At 42.6% G+C, this 20,855-nt stretch overlaps 1 long non-coding RNA gene across 1 annotated transcript in view; it reads right to left on the reverse strand.

Annotated features, from left to right (window-relative positions):
• Positions 1 to 17,575: 17,575 nt before the first annotated feature.
• LOC309568059 overlaps positions 17,576 to 20,855 on the reverse strand; it is an 81,214-nt gene continuing 77,934 nt past the window's right edge. The window contains exon 2 of the long non-coding RNA XR_014225991.1: positions 17,576 to 17,796. This is a non-coding gene — a long non-coding RNA (uncharacterized lncRNA). The remainder of the gene's footprint in view (positions 17,797 to 20,855) is intronic.

Here is a 20,855-nt window from a genome sequence, read left to right on the forward strand (position 1 = left end):
CTTTAGAAGAGGCTTCCTTCTGGGACGACAGCCATGCAGACCAATTTGATGCAGTGTGCGGCGTATGGTCTGAGCACTGACAGGCTGACCCCCCCCCCCCCCCCCTTCAACCTCTGCAGCAATGCTGGCAGCACTCATACATCTCTTTCCCAAAGACAACCTCTGGATATAACGCTGAAAACGTGCACTCAACTGCTTTGGTCGACCATGGCGAGGCCTGTTGTGAGTGGATAAATGTGGTAAAATTGCTGCGCTATGATCATTGGTAATAACATATATAAAAACCATTATAGTCAATACCAGAAACTCTATTAAAGGAAAGCAGCTGACACAAAAAGACAAGAGAACTATATCTTCGATAAAATGGTATGGAATGGTGTCGCACTAGTCCAAAGTACACAAGAAATGCTGGTAAACAGGAAAAAGCAAGTCCCAAGTGTACTGGCAGAGTCCACATAAACTGTAGATATGGAGGGGTGCAAAACAGGAAAGACCACCACCGAGCAGTATAATAGGGTACTCTTACCAACTAGACAGACCCCACAGGGTCAAAACATGCCCAGAGTATATTGAAAACAGTGGCAGGAAAGGACCGATCATATCCAAACGCTTCCTCTCACTGGCGACCAGATTGGGTTCCCCCAAAGTCTCCTTCAAACACTGTAATGGAGGTTTTCCTATCTACTCCCAGCTCTTCTTTCCACAAAGCTGACCCATTGCTGAGACACAGAGGAGCTGCAAGTTTATCTCATCAGACCACAGGAGATTGTTCCAGTAATCCATGTCCTTAGTCTGCTTGTCTTCAGCAAACTGTTTGCAGCCTTTCTTGTGCATCATCTTTAGAAGAGGCTTCCTTTTGGGACGACAGCCATGCAGACCAATTTGATGCAGTGTGCGGCGTATGGTCTGAGCACTGACAGGCTGACCCCCCACCCCTTCAACCTCTGCAACAATGCTGGCAACATCTATTTCCCAAAGACAATCTCTGGATATGACACTGAGCACGTACACCCAACTTCTTTGGTTGACCATGGCGAGGCCTGTTCTGAGTGGAACCTGTCCTGTTAAACCGCTGTATGGTCTTGGCCACTGTGCTGCAGCTCAGTTTCAGGATATTGGCAATCTTCTTAGAGCCTAGGCCATCTTTATGTAGAGCAACAATTATTTTTTTCAGATCCTCAGAAAGGTGCCATGCTGAACTTCCAGAGTGAAAAAGATAACACTAAATTTAACACACCTGCTCCCCATTCACACCTGAGACCTTGTAACACTAACGAGTGTTAATCGGGGAGGGAAAATGGCTAATTTAGCCCAATTTGGACATTTCCACTTAGGGGTGTACTCAGTTTTGTTGCTAGCGGTTTAGACATTAATGGCTGTGTGTTGAGTTATTTTGAGGGGACAGCAAATTTACACTGTTATACAAGCTGTACACTCACTACTTTACATTGTAGCAAAGTGTCATTTCTTCAGTGTTGTCACATGAAAAGATAGAATAAAATATTTACAAAAATGTGAGGGGTGTACTCACTTTTTTTTGGATACTGTGTGTATGTATGTGTGTGTATATATATATATATACACACACACACACACACACACACACACACACACACACACACACACACATACACATACACACTTTAAAACCAGGTCTTCTTCTGATACTTTTTGTTTACAAATCAAAATCATTATTTTTTGCTAGAAAATTACTTAGAACCCCCAAAAATTATATATAGATTTTTATTAGCAGAGACCATAGAGAATAAAATGGCAGTCATTGAAATTTTTCATGTCACATGGTATTTGTAAAGCAGTTTTTTAAACACAATATTTTGGAAAAAAAATACATTCTAATGATTTTATTGCAAAAAAAACACAATGTAGAACCCAAAAATACCGGGGTTATGGCTGACTGCTTCAGCCATGATCCCAGTAAACCACTTCAAACCTGTAATGTAAATGTACGTTAGGGGGTCTGGAAGTGAATTTGTGTGTATGTGTGTATATATATATATAATATATACTGTATATACGTATAAATACACACAGCTTGTTTAACCACTTTAAGACCGGAAGGATTTGCCCCCTTAATGACCAGGCCCTATTTTGCGATTCAGCACTGCATTATTTTAACGGACAATTGCGCGGTTGTGCGACGCTGTACCCAAATAAAATTGATGTCCTTTTTTTCCGACAAATAGAGCTTTCTTTTGGTGGTATTTGATCACCTGTGTGATTTTTATTTTTTTGCGCTATAAAGAAAAAAAGAGCGACAATTATGAAAAAAAATAACAATATTTTTCACTTTCTGCTATATAGCATTCTCAAAAAAAGAAAATTGAAAAATCTAAATTTTTTAACATTTTAGGCCAATTCGTATTCTGCTACATATTTTTGGTAAAAAAAAAAAAAAATCCCAATAAGCGTATTTTGATTGGTTTGCGCAAAGGTTATCGCGTCTACTAACTGCCAGAATGATTTATGTCATTTTTATTGTTTTTTTTTTTCTACTAGTAATGGCGGCGATCTGCGATTTTTTTTTTATGCAGGAATGCAACATTGCAGTGGACAGATTGGACCCCTAACTGATATTTTTGACACTTTAGGGGGGTACCAGTGACATTACTACAGTAATCAGTGCTAAAAATATGCCCTGTTACTGTAATAAGGACACTGGCATGAAAGGGGTTAACCCTGTGGGTGATCAATGGGTTAAATGTGAGCCTAGGGGAGTAATTCTAACTGGGGGGGGCGTGGCTTGTGAAATGACCATAGAGACATGTGATCCTATATAGAAGGATCACAGGAGCTCTGTGATCATTTCAGGGAGATTTTTTTGCGGTACTGCGACATTGCAGCGGACAGATCGGACCCCTATCTGACATTTTTGACACTTTTGGGGGGGGACCAGTGACATTACTACAGTAATCAATGCTAAAAATATGCCCTGTTACTGTAATAAGGACACTGGCAGGGAAGGGGTTAACCCTATGGGTGATCAATTGGTTAAATGTGAGCCTAGGGGAGTGATTCTAACTGTGGGGGGGGGGGGGCATGGCTTGTGAAATGACTATAGAGACATGTGATCCTATATAGAAGGATCACAGGCGCTCTTTGATCATTTCAGGGAGAAGAACGGTCAGCTGTGTTTACAACAGCTGACCGTTCTTCTCTCTCAGCAGGGAGCGAGCGCGGGTTTCAGGTGGCAATGGGAGCCGCCTGACCCATGCATCGACTTCCCCGCTGCAGAGTGGGGGCGGGAGCGCGCTGTCGGAGGCGTGCGCTCGCCCCCTAGCTTCCAGCACGTGACCGACGTAGGTCTATGTTGGTTTGCGCAGGAGAGCCACCCTGCCTCAGTAAAACTGCAGCGGGTGGTCGGGAAGTGGTTAAGTACCAGAATCTGTATCTATATTTGCTTCCTGTCATCTTCTGCCTAGCCTTTAATTTATAAAGCTTGAGTTTCATGGTTTCATAACAGGGGGGCATTCCTTTTTAAGGATGCAGAGGATCTTATCACCCTCAGTGTGTAACACATATCCGGGCTTACAGAAACAGCCAATGGCACACGCTGCGATGCAGGAAGACCGTTAGAAGGAACGAATTCACCAGATGTACCTGCCCTCCCCCCCCCTCTCTCCAGGAGATTGCTCTCACCCACCTATTTAGTTTCACGCTTTTCCAATGCAATCAGTGATCACCATTCTCACTGAAAACACAGCACCCAATTTTTTTTCTACATTATCTTTTCCTTGCATTGATCGCTCATTTGGCAGAGTGTGCAGGAGCTGAGCGATCATCACATAACAGCCTATGTGGAGCAGAGCTGTAGTATTGAAAACAGGAGAAGAGTGTCCCTGGAAGTCTGTAAAAGCTCAGCATACACAATGCAATCTGATTATACAATCTCCTTTATAGACATGTGCAGAACAAAACCATGTGTTTTGTTTCGATTCATTATTTTAAATAATTTTGTTTAGTTTAATGCCTTAAATCCATTTTCACCATTCGTTTTGTTTTTTCATTTTCAAATTTGATTCAAATTTGATTTAAATCTAAATTTAAATATTCTATTTTATTTTATTCCATTGTATCTCATTCTATGCTATTGTTTTTTTCTATTCTATTCTCAGCTAGTCTTTTCAAAATTTGAATTTCGAAAGACGGTTATATTCTTTCTATTTCATTCTAATCTATTGTATTCTAAACTATTCTGATTTATTGTTATTTCTTTTCTTTTGCATTCTTTTAGTTTCCATTCTCTTATTTTCCATTATTTTCTATTCTATTCTTTCTATTCTATTCCAATCAAATTGATTCTTTTCAAATTCATTTTATTTGAATTTAGAAAGACAGTTATATTATAGTCTATTCTAGTCTATAGGGTTTTCTATTCTATTCTCTTATTTTCCAATCTGTTCTTTTGTATTCTTTTCTAATTTATTCTATTCTAAATCTGAATTTCAGAAGATGGTTATATTCTGTTTTGTTTTGTTCTATTCTATTTTTTCTATTCTTTTCTATTCTAATCTAATCTATTCCTTAAATGTCTATTCTATTTGATTCTATTATTTTCTATTCTATTTTGTTCTATTTTTTACTCTATTCTTTTCTACTCTATTCTCTTCTTTTTTTTCTATTCTGATATTTTCTAATCTGTTCCGTTTTACTCTATTCTTTTCTACTATATTCTATTATTTTATTTTCCATTGTGATATATTCTATTTTCAGTTTTTTATATATTATATTATTTTACATTCTATTCCTTTATTTTATATTCAGCTCTGTTTACCTTCATTCTATTATATTCTTTTCTATTCCTTTATTTTCTATTCTTGTTTTCAAATTAAATTTCAAATTCTAATTAGCTTTCAAATCTTTTTTAGTTTTGTTATTTCATTTTGGTACAAATTTGTTACTATTGTAATTTGGAAACATCTGAGCTCCTGAATAATGAAAAATTTGTCAGAATTTCAATTAGGAACAAAATGAGCCACACATGTCTCCTCCTTTAGATCTACCAATAACTGTGTCCTCCTATTATATAGTTTTGGTAAATATAAAGGAGATCATACAAAGATTATCCAATCAAATTTTATAGTAAATAACTATTTATACACTTAAAGTTATTATTGTTAATGGCACCTCAAATGCAGAAGTAAACACACATTATCGCATTAAAAAGAAAAACGACGAACGCAGCAAAACGATCAGTAAAAAATGTGCAAACCGCAACCCGCCAAAAATGTCCCATGAGCTAACTTGCCCTATGTAGGGCAGCCCAACGTATCGTTCTTGCATGGTCATAAAATTTTGAAGGTGACAGGCATGCGTTTGCCATGCGGCAAATGAGCTGCAAATGCATCAAAAAAACGCAGTATAAAACACACCCTGTTCTGTAAGGCCTCTTGCACACTGCAGCTTAAAAATGCTCAGTGCAGCGGTTTTTTTTTCTGAGCTAAAATAGAGCCCATTCATTCTTAATGTGCCTATGCACACAGCCGTGTAAATGAGCGCCGCGTTTTCTTCAGTAAGAACAAAATAGAAAAATCCGCATTTTTGGTCAGTAATTTGCGCCTGATACGCGCAAAAACGCGCAAAAAAGTTTGTGCAAAAACGCCCGAATGCGCTCAAATGACCCAAAATGTCAATTGAATATCCAGAACGCTAGAATAAATTTGCGCGCAATTACGCGCATTTGCGCGAGCGCGTAAGCGCGAAAATGCGCGCATTACAATTAAACGTAGATGCTCTAACAGGAGTATCGTGTGTAAGGTGCCTAATGCAAAATGCAGTGCATGATGGAATATCCAGTTTTCTTGATGTCACATGATCTACAGGAAATTATAGAATCAGAAAGCATTTTCAAAAATTCTAATAAAAGAGCTGAAAACTCAAAACTTTCATAGATGAGGTGAGTGAGAGAAAAGGATGTTGGGATGTTGGGATGGCTGGCAAAGAAATGACAACACGTGAAAAAGAAAAAGTGAAATTCTGCCCAAAAAGTTGAGCTTAGCTTTTAACCGCTTGCCGACCGCCGCAAGTAGATATACTGCGGCGGTCAGCCCCGGCCAGGCAAAGTGATGTATATATACGTCACTAGCCTGTGACCGGTTTGTGAGCCAATAGAGGGCGAGCGCGCGCCCCCGCCACGGCTCGTTCACGGAGGAGTCCGCGCGGGTGACCGGCGGACCCGATGTCCGCCGGTCACACTACGTTCGTCGGTAGAGCGGGAGAAAGGAGGGCGGCTTATGTAAACAAGCCGCCTGTCATTCTCCCCTGTGTAAAAATGGAGATCAGACGGTTCTACTGTGTAGAACCGTTGATCTCTGTTTTTACAATAGGAGACCTGTCCCACTACAGTTAGAAACACGCCCTTGGACACACTTAACCCCTCCCTCTCCAATACATGCCCCTAGGACACACTTAACCCCTCCCTCTCCAATACAGTTAACCCCTTCCCTGCCAGTGTAATTTTTACAGTAACAGTGAATATTTTTAGCACTGATTACTGCAGTAATGTCACTGGTAACCCCAAAAGTGTCAAAAATGTCAGTCAAGGGTCCGATCTGTCCGCCGCAATGTCGCAGTCCCGCGAAAAAAAAAAATCGCAGATCGCCGCCATTACTCGTTAAAAATAAAAAAACACCAAAAATGACAAAAATCTTTCCCTTTGTTAGTAAACGCGATAACTTTTGCGCAAACCAATCAAAATACGCTTTTTGCAATTCTTTTTACCAAACATATGTAGCATAAAACAAATTGGCCGAAAATGTTAAATTTGGATTTTTACATTTTTTTTGGGGTAATTTCATATAAAAAAATGTGAAAAATATTGTTATTTTTGCAAAATTTACGCTCTTTTTTTGTTTATAGCGCATGATCAAAAAATCGCACAGGTGATCAAATACCACCAAAAGAAAGCTCTGTTTGTGGGAAAAAAAGGACGTCAAATTCGTTTAGGTACAGCGTCGCACGACCGCGCAATTGCCTGTTAAAGTCACGCAGTAAAAAATCGCAAAAACCCCCCTGGTCTTTTAGCAGCCAAATCCTCCGGGGCTAAGTGGTTAAACACGACATAATCATCCAACTGTCCAATGTGCAGATCCTGTAAAAATGTATAAAAGTGAAAATGTTCTCAAAATCAAAAGAGCCTTTTTTGACACGTTAATGATTTTGAGAACATTTTTACTTTTATGTATATATATTTTTTTTAATTATGATACATGTTTTTAAAGGCTCTGCACATTGGAATGTTGGATGATTATGTTTAATTTACGATACAAACTTTTTTTTCTAGTTTATTAGCAACATTGTAAGATTGTTTAGACACCACAAGGGTTTAATAGGGATTTATCACATAGTAGCACAGTGTTGGTTTGATCACATCTTTTCCCATCCCCTCATAGAGCGCTGTCTTTTAATTATTTTAATTTGGTTAATTGTCAACAGGTCAGTTCCATGATTTGGATATAAATACTGCATTATGGCCACTAGGTGGAGCTGACAAACAAAAGGAAATCAACGTATTAACCAGTTCTGGACCGGAAGGATTTGCCCCCTTAATGACCAGGCCATTTTTTTTTCGATTCTGCACTGCGTTACTTTAACGGACAATTGCACGGTTGTGCAATGCTGTACCCAAATAAAATTGGTGTCCTTTTTTCCCCCCCAAAAATAGAGCTTTTTTTCTGGGGGTATTAGATCACCCGTGCGGATTTTATTTTTTGCGCTATAAACAAAATAATAGCAACAATTCTACAAAAAAAAGAAAAAAACCTAATAGTTTTTCACTTTCTGCTATATAACATTCCCCCCCCCCCCAAAAAATAAATAAATAAATAAATAAAATAAAAATAAAATAAAAAACATTTTTTTCACCCTTAGGCCAATTTGTATTCTGCCACTTATTTTTGTTAAAAAAAATTCCAATAAGCGTATTTTGATTGGTTTGCGCAAAAGTTATCGTGTCTACAAACTAGGGGAAAGATTTATGTCATATTTATTTATTTATTTATTCTTACTAGTAGTGGCGGTGATCTGTGATTTTTAGCAGGACTGCGACATTGCGGCGGACAGATCGGACCCCTAACTGCCATTTTTTACACTTTTGGGGGTACCAGTGACATTACTACAGTAATCAGTGCTAAAATATGCGCTGTTACTGTAATAATGACACTGGCAGGGAAGGGGTTACCCTAGGGGTGATCAAAGGGTTAATTGTGAGCCTAAGGGAGTGTTTTCTAACTGTGGGGGGAGGGACTTGTGAAATGACCATAGAGACCTGTGTTCCTATATAGAAGGATCACAGGCGCTCTGTGATCATTTCAGAGAACAACGGTCAGCTGTGTTTAAACAGCAGACCGTCCTTCTCTCTCAGCAGGCAGCAATCGCAGCTGCCGGTCCCGTGGATCGGCATCCCCGCTGCTTATGTGGGGGCGGTAGCGCGGCACACGCTGGCCCCCAGGAGTGCTCCCGAAGATCGCCGTAGAGGTAGAGCGATTCGCGGAGCTGAGCCAGCCTTCTGCAATATATATGCCACAAGCGGTCGGCAAGTGGTTAATAAGGATATGTCACATAGTAGCACAGTGTTGGTTTGATCACATTGTTTCATATACCCTCATACATGTTTTTTTTGTTATTTTAATTTGGTTAATTGGTTAACAGGTCAGTTCCATGATTTGGTATAAATATTGCATTATGGCCACTAGGTGGAGCTGACAGTTAAAAGGAAATCAACTTATTAGAGGTTGTAAACCCCCCTGTAATGTTTGTGCCTATAATACGGCTTACCTATAGGTACCATAAATATCTTCTAAATTCAAACCGTTTAGGGGAGATATTTACTGTATACCGTGCCAATGACGTCTTCGGCCCATGCACTCTGAAGGAACGGCCGTGGCGTTTCTTCAGAGCCCTGTGCCATGACCGGTGGCTCCGGCCAGTAGCACAGCTGGAGTCCTGCAGACCCAGCAGGAAGAAAGGCGAAGATCCCAGCGAGACACGACGAGGGCTTTGTTTGGAGGTAAGTGTCACATAATGTGCTAGTATGCGCTGCATACTAGCACATTATGCCTTTACTTTTCAGGTAAGGGGAAATAAATAAATAAATGACAGACTTTACTGTACTTCCTCGTTAAGCAAAATACGGCCAGAATTTCTTTATGGAGGTTTGTAAAGATAGGATGGAGCTAGGAATGGAAGAAGCAGGTCAGCTGAATTTCTTACCTAATGAATACAAGGAAAAAGAGGAGCCCAAAAAAAATGACATTGAGACATCATAGCCTGCAACCTTCTAATTATAGAGCTGAGTGTTCGGTGCTCTGGGCTTCCTCATTGTCACTTCATGCAAATCCCACAAGCAGAGAGCTGGGAACTAATTAATTAATGTGACGCACCCATCTCCTATATAATCACACCTCCACCCCTCATCCTATAGAATCCTCCTGAACCCGGCCATACCTGATACAGAGCCTGCTGACTGCTACTACACCACACAGGTTAGTGCTGCGTCTAGATATTAACTCATTTTTCTAACTCCCTACCAAAGACTTCACTCATCAATTTATTATTACTGAGATATATTAATCTAAACGTTATTTTACAGCTTTATTTGTATCATATGAGATTTTGTTTTGTTTTTTTTGTTAAGCTTTAACAGGTTTTGCACTCATAAAAGTGACTTAATATCTCTAAATCTGCAGATTTTATTAGAATAATTCCTGTTGAGCATGCCTTGTTCGGGCTCTTCCTGTTATGGGGGTGACAACGCTCTGTCCCTGGCTCCCAGTTTGCTCCTATGTTGTCACCCTGTCACATGGGCTTCTGATGGAGACTAGAAGTGGCTGTTTCTACACACATTACACAGGCCAGGCCCAGCATGTGTTTCTCAGTGTGGGGTTCCTGCTGTACATTACAGAGGCAAGGAATCCTACCCTGAGAAATACCATGCAGGCATTTTTGGGGTGCATGTGGTCAGGAAGTGGTTGCAAAGAGGCTGCAGGGAAGGGGGTCAGCATTACTGTAATGGGAGACGGACAGAGAGAGACCGAGACAGACAGAGAGATAGAGTCCGAAACAGAGAGAGAGCGAAACAGAGAGAGAGAGAGCGAGACAGAGAGAGTCAGAAACAGAGAGAGACCCAGAGAGAAACTGAGAGAGAGAGAGAGACAGAGAGAGACCTAGAGAGACCGAGACAGAGGGAGACCCAGAAAGAAACCGAGACAGAGGCCGAGACCTAGAGAGAGGCCGAGACCTAGAGAGAGGCCGAGACCCAGAGAGAAACCGAGACAGAGAAAGACAGAGAGAGACCTAGAGAGAGACCGAGACCTAGAGAGAGACAGAGACCCAGAGAGAAACCGAGACAGAGAAAGACAGAGAAAGACCTAGAGAGAGACCGAGACCTAGGGAGACCGAGACCTAGAGAGACCAAGAGAGAGACCCAGAGAGAAACTGAGACAGAGAAAAACAAAGAGACCTAGAGAGAGACCTAGAGAGAGACCTAGAGAGAGACCGAGACAAAGAGACCCAGAGAGAAACCGAGACAGAGAAAGACCAAGAGAAACCGACCGAGACAGACCTAGAGAGACCGAGACCGAGAGAGACAGAGAGAGAGAGACCCAGAAAGACCGAGAGAGAGGCTGAGAGACCGAGACAGAGAGAGACCGAGAGAGAGACCCAGAGAGAAACCGAGACAGAGAAAGACAGAGAGAAACCGACCGAGACAGACCTAGAGAGACCGAGACAGACCTAGAGAGACCGAGACAAAGAGAGACCGAGAGAGAAACCGAGACCTAGAGAGAGACCGAGACCGAGAGAGAGACCCAGAGAGAAACCAAGACAGAGAAAGACCAAGAGAAACCGACCGAGACAGACCTAGAGAGACCGAGAGAGAGAGAGACCCAGAAAGACCGAGAGAGAGGCTGAGAGACAGAGAGAGACCGAGAGAGAGACCCAGAAAGAAACCGAGACAGAGAAAGACAGAGAGAGACCGAGACAGACGGAGAGAGACCGAGACAGACAGAGAGAGACCTAGAGAGACAGAGAAAGACAGAGAGAAACCAAGAGAGAGAGAGACCGAGAGAGAGACCCAGAAAGAGACCGAGACAGAGAAAGACCAAGAGAAACCTACCGAGACAGACCTAGAGAGACCGAGACAGACTGAGAGAGACCGAGACAGACTGAGAGAGACCGAGACAGAGAGACCGAGACAGAGAGACCGAGACAGAGAGACCGAGACAGAGAGAGAGAGAGAGAGAGCCCGAGGTGGAGACAGAGAGAAACCAAGAGAGAGACCGAGACAGAGAGGGAGAGAGAGAGAGACCGAGAAAGAGAGAAACCGAGATAGAGAGAGAGAGACCGAAACAGAGAGAGGGAGACTGAGACAGAGGGACCGAGACCCTAGTTTGTTTTGAAGAGTGTAATTACAATAACGCTGTATATTATATTCATGTCTATGTCTCCTCTGTGGTGTTCATCCTTTTTTCTTTGTTTCAGGAGCCTGATAAAGTTTTGGTAATCATGGGGCCATCCTCTTCATTCCTGCTGGTACTAATTGGTGAGTAGAAGTGATTTATAAAGTCTGATTTATAGTGAAGTCGGCTCAGTATATCCTCCGACTGAGATCCAAGGTGTCAGCAATCACCCATCATTAATAATCATGATCTATTGCACAATGCTCCACTGTGTGTGATCAGAATTGTCTATGATGGTGAAGTCTTTTCTTTAGACCAGGGATCCCAATCTTAAACAAAGGGCCATTTCACTGTCTAGCAAACCCTATGGGGGTTCAGATTGTGGTCAGTAGGGGGGAAAAAGATGCCCCAGCATAAGAAGCTGGAGTAAAAATGATCACCTCCGGAGGTCCAAATGATGCCCAGGCATTGGTGTCAGTGGGGGAAAAAAAACCCAGTGGGAGTTATGAAAGTTCTCCTATCATTGTGTCTGTGGAAGTGATAAAATTTCCCCCTAGAATTGGAGTCAATGGGTTTAGAGTATTCCCCCCTCCCCCCACTATTCTCTCATGATTCTCAGTTTAACATCATCCTTCAATTGTACCATAAAAATGATGCTAACTTTACTGTTTAGTGTGTTTGTATTTAATTGCGGCGGACAAATATGACACTTTTTGGGGACCAGTGACACCAATACAGTGATTGGTGCTAAAACAAAAATGCACTGTCACTGTACTGACACTGGCAGGGAAGGGGTTAACATCAGGGGTGATCAAAGGGTTAAATGGGAGTGATTACTGTGTGGGGGATGGTTGCACTGTAGGAAGGCAGAGATCTTTGTTCCTGCTTAGCAGACACACAAGATCTCCATCTTCCTTACTAGCAGAACGGCAATCTGCCTTGTTTACGTAGGCAGACCGCCATTCTGCCTCTCTGCGAATAATTGCCCCCCCCCCCCCTCCAAAAAAAAAAACATTTTAAAGAAGAAATAATAATAATAAAAATGGACGTGGATATAATAAGTTGGCGGGCAAGACCCAAAGATGTACAATACATTACATGTACAGATTACAATACAAATAAACCTTTAGAGCATCACTGTATTTAATTGGTTAATTACTTATTTTCCAGGCATCTCCTTCATAGGAACACAGGCTGGACCACATGTTAGACCTGGTATGTATATAAAATAAATCCCTTTTATAGAAGGGGACGATGGTTTAACCCAGGGGGGGAGGTTGGGAGGGCATACCATGGGGCAGGGATCCTCAAACTATGGCCTCCCAGCTGTTGTGGAACTACACATCCCATGAGGCATTGTAAAACTCTGACATTCACAGACATGACTAGGCATGATGGGAATTGTAGTTCCTGAACAACTGGAGGGCCATAGTTTGAAGACCCCTGCCATGGGGCATAACCTTTATGCAGCTTTACAAGGGTCCTCTGTGACTTTGGGGGGCCCCTTCATAGTAGACGTGGGTGGGGGTTCACTTCTGTCTAGATGTCAATGGATACACAGGGGATGAGTGTTCCTCCTTGGCGAGTAGTTGAATGGGAGCCCAAAAATTGGTTATATACAGGAACCCCCTTGATGGCTGCCACTGGGTGTAACATTAAGGTAATAACTCCGGGGCCACAAATGCTCTCACAGCAGATAGGAGGACCTGGGAATGTCGAGGTGGAGATCCAGCCACCAACATTCACCACATTTTGAAATCTTAATTTTGGAAATGAATCCTCTGGTATAAATGCATTTTTTATTTTTTTTTTGCATTTCACATGCATGTCTTCTACTTTCCAACAACTTTAACCACTTAAGCCTCGGAAGATTTTACCCCCTTCCTGACCAGGGGGTATTTTGTTTTTTTTTTTGTTTTTTTCCCTCACGCGCTATAAACAAAAAAATAGCGTCAATTTTGCAAAAATAACAATATTTTTCACATTTTGAAATTTGAAAGTCCCCCCAAAAAAAATGTAAAAATCATAATTTTTTAACATTTTCGGCCAATTTGTTTTATGCTACCTATGTTTGGTAAAAAAAAAACCGCAAAAAGTGTATTTTGATTGGTTTGCGCAAAAGTTATCGCGTTTACTAACAAAGGGAAAGATTTTTGTTGTGTTTTTTTTTTTTAACGCGTAATGGCGGCGATCTGCTTTTTTTTTTTTTTTTTTTTTCGGGACTGCGACATTGGGGCGGACAGATCGAACCCTTGACTGACATTTTTGACACTTTTTGGGTTACCAGTGACATTTCTACAGTAATCAGTGCTATACATATGCACTGTTACTGTAAAATTACACTGGTAGTGAAGGGGTTAACTTTTTTTTGAGAGGGAGGGGTTATGTGTGTCCCTAGGGGCGTGATTCTAACTGTGATTGGCTGTGACTTGAGCTGTAGGAACAGTGATCAACGGTCCTACATAGTAGAACCGTATGATCACTGTTTCTACACAGGGGAGAATGACAGGCGGCTTTGTTTACACTAGCCACCTGCCTTTCTCCCTCTCCCCCGATGATCGCCGAGTGACCAGCGGACATCGGGTCCGCCGGTTACACGCGCGTGCGGGGGGGTCCGTGACCGCGCAGGAGCGTGCCTCCGGCGGCGCGCGCTCGCTCCCCAGAGCCTCACAGGCTAGTGACGTACCCATACGTCACTTTGCCTGTAAGGGGCTGACCGCCGCAGTATGTGTACTTGCGGCGGTCGGCAAGTGGTTAATGGTTGCCGTGTAGATGAGAGTTCTGAGGCCGCATTTGTTCTGCATTTCTCTTCCTTGGATGAAGCAGGTTGTACTGAGATGCAATCGCATTGTAGGCAGGGCTGGCCCGACCATGGGTCCATTGGACCCAGGCAGCCATTTTAGAGGGGCGGCAAATTGGCGCCCAATTATTTTTTTTTTTTCTGTTTTCATTTTTTCCAGCAGTTTGTGTGTCATCCAGGGGCGGCCACTCTGCTGCCTTTATAAAAAGAACGCCCTGCTGTCCTCAACCCGCACGCTCATAGTTGCCGGGCGCGAGGGTGCCCGCACACAGTCTAACACTGGCTGTTAAACACCCGAGCACACACGAAGAGCACAGGTGTGTGCTAACGGAGGGGGGGTCCACAGGAGACAAAGAGCAATGAAAGATCCCTTCCCCACTGACTCGGCCAGCAGCCAATGTTCAGGCACAGCTTGCGAGGCTTGCGCTATTATTGGGTGGAACGGGGGGGGGGGGGGGCTTTCGGTGGGCGTGTGTGTAGGTTTTTTTTTTTTTTTTTTTTGGGGATGGGGGCAGCATTTCATTCTTGGGCCAGCCCTGATTGTAGGCGAAACGAGTCATATGCAACCCCCTGCTGTTATTTTGAGGCCAACTGCATGTTTCATTGCACTGTATTAAAACACATTCTTTCGTAAGACGCAATCATTCTGCAGAGGGCAGTGATTACTACATACAGAAAATAGAAAGTACAAAACTTGCCTATAGACCTTTTATTTCTCAGCCCTCACTATACTGACATCTAGAGAAGTTTCCTGGGTAGTGCAGCCCGAGGAAACCAAATTGGGATCAGGAAGGTTCTCCTATATACACACTATATTACCAAAAGTATTGGGATGCCTGGGTTCAGTATTGAGTTGGCCCACCCTTTGCAGCTATAACAGCTTCAACTCTTCTGGGAAGGCTGTCCACAAGGTTTAGGAGTGTGTCTATGTGAATGTTTGATCATTCTTCCAGGAGCACATTTGTGAGGTCAGGCACCAGGGCCGGACTGGCCTACCGGGATAACGGGAAATTTCCCGGCAGGCCGCTGGCCCTGGGGTCGCTTTCAGCGATCGTGTATGGTTGGACACCTTGCCGGACACTGGTGTCTGTGACCGTGAGAGGTCCTTGCAGGGTCCACAGTGGCAGCGCAGTTACAGGAAACATCCACTGATTCACCTCCCCCGCCGCTGCCCGCTGGTTGGTAGGACTGCTGGCCGGGCGTCCTATCAACCAATCAAGTGCTCACTGCTTGTGTTGCCCCACCCCCAGGCCCTGACCATCAGAGGAGAACAGAGGAGCTTCCTTCTGTAACCTGCCAGTGTCAGTGTGCAGCATGCCCCGGGCCCCAGCTTCTTTGTTGCTATGAGTGGTGTCTGTCAGTCTATCTGTGTCCTACTTCTAAGCTCCACGCTACTAAGAATCGGATCATAACGGAAATTATTTCCAGGGCTGGCCCTGTCAGGCACTGATATTGGATGAGAAGGCCTGGCTCACAGTTCTCGCTCCAATTCATCCCAAAGGTGTTTTGTCAGGACTCTGTGCAGGCCTGTCCAAGTTCCTCCACCCCAAACTTGCTCATCCATGTCTTTATGACCCTTGCTTTGTGCACTGGTCCAAATCATGTAATAGAGGGGAGATTATGGTGAGGGTTTTTTTTTTTTTTTTTTTTTTCAGCGGTTTGGCCTGGCCCCTTAGTTCCAGTGAAGGGGCCTCCTTAAGGAATCAGCATACCAAGATATTTTGGACCATTTCATGGTCCCAACTTTGTAGGAACAGTTTGGGGATGGCCCCTTCCTGTTCCAACATTGTGCACAAAGCATAGTCAATAAAGACGTTGGGGAATTTGACTGGCCTGGAGTCCTGACCTCAACCCAATAGAACATCTTTGGGAGACTGCGAGCCAGGCCTTGTCCAACATCAGTGCCTGACCTAACTATTACGCTTCTGGAAGAATGGCCAAACATTCCCATAGACACACTCCTAAACCTTGTGGACAGCCTTCCTAGAAGAGTTGAAGCTGTTATAGCTGCAAAGGGTGGGCCAACTCAATATTGAACCCTATGGACTAATGGGCCATACACACTATGAGATTTTCTGAAGACTTTTTCCTTTATACTTACCAAAACCATATAATATGCGGTCAAACCTAAACACTTTCAATTTGTATGCAATCTGGCAGGCCCTTGCACTACATAGAAAAGGTAAATCTGAAGGAAAAAGTCTTCAGAAAATCTTAGTGTGTATGGCCCTTAACCACTTGCCGACTGCCGTCAGTAGATTTACTGCGGCAGTCAGCCCCTCACAGGCAAAGTGACGTATATTAATGTCACTAGCCTGTGAGGCTCTGGGGAGTGAGCGCGCGCCGCCGGATGCGCGCTCCCGCGCGGTCACGGACCCCCGGCGGACCCGATGTCCGCCGGTCACTCGGCGATCGTCGGGGGAGAGGGAGAAAGTCAAGCGACTAGTGTAAACAAGCCGCCTGTCATTCTCCCCGGTGTACGAATGATGATCATACGGTTCTACTATGTAGAACCGTTGATCACTGTTCATACATCTCAAGCCACAGCCAATCACAGTTAGAATCACGCCCCTATTGACACACATAGCCCCTCCCTCTCAAAAAAAGTTAACCCCCTTCACTGCCAGTGTATTTTTACAGTAACAGTGCATATGTATAGCACTGATTACTGTAGCAATGTCACTGGTAACCCCAAAAGTGTCAAAAATGTCAGTCAAGGGTCCAATCTGTCTGCCGCAATGTCGCAAAAAAAAATTGCAGATCGCCGCCATTACGCGTAAAAAAAAAACAACAAAAATGACAAATCTTTCCCTTTGTTAGTAAACACGATAACTTTTGCGCAAACCAATCAAAATACGCTTTTTGTGATTTTTTTTTTTTTTTTTTTTTTTTTTTTACCAAACATATGTATCATCAAACAAATTGGCCGAAAATGTTAAAATTTTGATTTTTTTTTTTTTACATTTTTTTGGGGGGAATTTCATATAAAAAAATGTGAAAAATATTGCTAATTTTGCAAAATTTACGCTCTTTTTTTTGTTTATAGCGCAAAAAGTAAAAATCGCACAGGTGATCAAATACCACCAAAAGAAAGCTCTGTTTTGTGGGAAAAAAAGGACGCCAAATTCGTTTAGATACAGCGTCGCACGACCGCACAATTGTCCATTAAAGTCATGCAGTGCCGAATCGCAAAATACCCCCTGGCCAGGAAGGGGGTAAAATCTTCCGGGGCTTAAGTGGTTAAGACTGGGATGCTATTAAAGTTTGTGTGTGTAAAGGCAGGCGTCCCAATACTTTTGGCAATATAGTGTGTGTCTATTTCCAAACTATATCTTGCTGGTTCAAAATATCATTAATACTTATTGTTTGACATTTTCAGTTCCTGACACTGAGTGCCCACCAGATCAAGTATATAAGGAGTGTGGAAGTGCCTGTGACTCTCCATGTGGCAAAAGGAACCCAGACCTGATGTGCACCGACCAGTGTATCACTGGCTGTTTCTGTAAGCCTGGATTCACATTTCTGGAAGGGAGTAATAAGACCAAATGTGTCCCCTGCAAGCCAACCATTACGGGTAAAGTGCTTTCCTTTATGTATGTCTATATGCAAAGTTTATCTAGCTGGTCCAAAATTTCATTATTCATTTTTTTTTTTTTTTTTTTTCAGTCCCTGACAATGAGTGCCCACCGGATCAAATATATTATAAATGTGGAAGTCCCTGTTCCATAATGTGTGCCAAAAGTGACCCACGCCAGCCGTGCATCCAAATGTGTATGATTGGCTGTTTCTGTAAGCCTGGATTCACGTTTCTGGCGGGGAGTAACAAAACCAAATGTGTCCCCTGCAAATAAAGCCTTCCAGTGCTGACCCTCCCTCTGGGAACCTGCTATGGAGAAGATTATAGGAAGCTATGATGAAGACAATACTTGTAGTAGTTGCAATAATATATGTGTGGGTTTTAATATTTGGGCGTACCAATTTGGCTTCAAGCACATGGATGTAAAAAATGTGGCAAAAAGTGTAAAGTATTTTATGGACCTGAATGCAGCCGTATTCTATATATTAGGTTCATGCAACTGCACAAATCTCAGCATTCCTGCACTGCATTCAGCTGCATGAAACTAAAGTAGAAAATTCTGCACCCCTAGACAGTCACTTATGTGTAAATGTCATTCTGGGATAGAGGAATGCAAGATGTATTTCATGGATGCAGACATTTAGGGCTTCTGATAAGGCAGCAATGGTGGCTGGTGCTAAAATATTTGGGGGGGGGGGGGGGGGGGTGCGCAAAAACTGAAAAAAATTGGACTGTTGGCAATGCAGGACTGTTAGTATCCATTTTATCAGGTGATTATGTATCATTACTGCTAGATGAAATATTGAAAATGTTAAGTCAACTGTTAAAGAATGCAATAAATGTACCATGAATCTGTGAATTTGAGTTCAATGTGGTTTTAGTATTACATAGTAGGTGAGGTTGAATAAAGACAATAGTCCATCCAGTTCAACCTGTGTAGGTGTGTGTGGCTGCAATCATCTCTCATACCCCTGAATGTTCTGATCCTTGAGATGTAAGTCTAAGAGTCTTTTGAAAGCCACCATACTACCCGCAGAAACCACCTCTTGTGGTAGAGAATTCCACAATCTTGTTGCCCTAACAGTAAAGAACCCCCCACGTTGCCTGAGGTTAAAACGCTTCTCCTCTAATCGCATTGTATGCCCTCGAGTCCTCATGCAATCCTTTCGACTGAATAGCTTTTTTTTTCTATGCTGAGATCACCATTGACATATTTATAAATTGCTATCATGTCCCCTCTCAGGCGTCTCTTCTCCAGGGAGAATAAATCAAGCAATTACAGACGCTCTTCATAATTAAGGTCCTAATTGGTATCAGTTTTATTGTAGTACTGATAATTATGAGTGAAGTAATCATTCAACACACTGTACATAGTTACATAGAAGTTAAGGTTGAATAAAGACAACAGTCCATCCAGTTCAACTGGCACAGGTGTGTGTCAGTGGCCTGATCGTTTCCCATAACCCTGAATATTGTGATCTATGAGATGCACATCCAAGAGTCTTTTTAAAAGTAGCCATACTCCCCGCTGCTACCACCAATTGTGGGAGAGAGTTCCACATTCTCACCGCCCTGACAGTGAAGAACCCCTTGCGCAGCTTAACCATTTTTAAGACTGGAAGATTTTTGCTGCTTAAAGACCAGGCCCTATATTGCAATTCAGCACTGCCTGACTTTAATCGACAATTGCGCAGTCGTGCAACGCTGTACCCAAACAACATTGACGTGTCCCCCCCCCCCCCCAATAATAGAGCTTTCTTTTGGTGGTATTTGATCACCTCTGCGATTCCATCCCCCCCCTGCTATAAACAGAAAAATGTGAAATATTTTTCACATTCTGCTATATAACATTCCAAAAAAAAAATGTAAAAATCAAAATGATTTAACATTTTAGGCCAATTTGTTTTCTGCTACATATTTTTGGTAAATAAAATAAGCGTATTTTGATTGGTTTGCGCAAAAGTTATTACGTTTACTAACTAAGGGGAAAGATTTTTGTCATTTTTGTTTTTTTTTTTTTACTAGTAGTGGCAGCGATCTACGATTTTTTTTTTTTTTTTTTTTTTTTAGCAGGACTGCAATATTGCGGCGGACAGATTGGACCCCTAACTGACATTTTTGACACTTTTGGGGGGGACCAGTGACATTACTACAGTAATCAGTGCTAAAAAATATGCACTGTTACTGTAATAACAGTGCATCCAAAAAAGGATGTGCTGGAACTGGAGAGAGTCCAGAGAAGAGCAACAAAGATAATTAAGGGAATGGAGGATATCAGCTATGAGGAAAGACTACAGGCATTTAACGTATTCTCTCTGGAGAAGAGACGCTTGAGAGGGGATATGATATCAATGTACAAATACTGTACTGGTGAGGACCCTAGCATAAGGAACAAACTTTTTTTTTTGGGAAAAAAAAATAAAAATTTTTAGGGAAAGAGAATACAATAAGACACGTGGCCACTCACTAAAACTAGAGGAAAAATGGTTTAACCTTAAAATACGTAAGGGGTTCTTTATTGTCAGAGCAGTAAGGATGTGGAATTCTCTTCCACAAGCAGTCGTATCAGCAGGGAGCATCGATAGTTTCAAAAAACGATTAGATGGGCACCTTAAAGACCACAACATACAGGGGTATACAATGTACAACATACAGGGGTATACAATGTACAACATACAGGGGTATACAATGTACGGTTAACAGCAAACACACACACATCATAGGTTGAACTGGATGGACTGATGTCTTTTTTCAACCTCACAAACTATGTAATAATGACACTGGCAGGGAAGGGGTTAACCCTGTGGGTGATCAAGGGGTTAAATGTAAGCCTAGGGGAGTGATTCTAACTGTGGGGGGGTTGGGCTTGTGAGATGACCATAGAGACATGCGATCCTTTATAGCAGGATCTCATGGTCTCTGTGATCATCTCAGGGAGAAGGACAGACAGCTGTGTTTACATCAAAAGATCGCGAGTAGCCGGCGGCCATCGGAGCTGTCTGACACTCGCGCCAGCTTCCCCACTGACGAGCGGGGGCGGGAGCGCGCTGCCGGTGGCGCAGGG

The sequence above is a fragment of the Pelophylax lessonae genome (genome assembly GCF_965119305.1).
Source record: "Pelophylax lessonae genome assembly, chromosome: 12".
Taxonomy (NCBI): domain Eukaryota; kingdom Metazoa; phylum Chordata; class Amphibia; order Anura; family Ranidae; genus Pelophylax; species Pelophylax lessonae.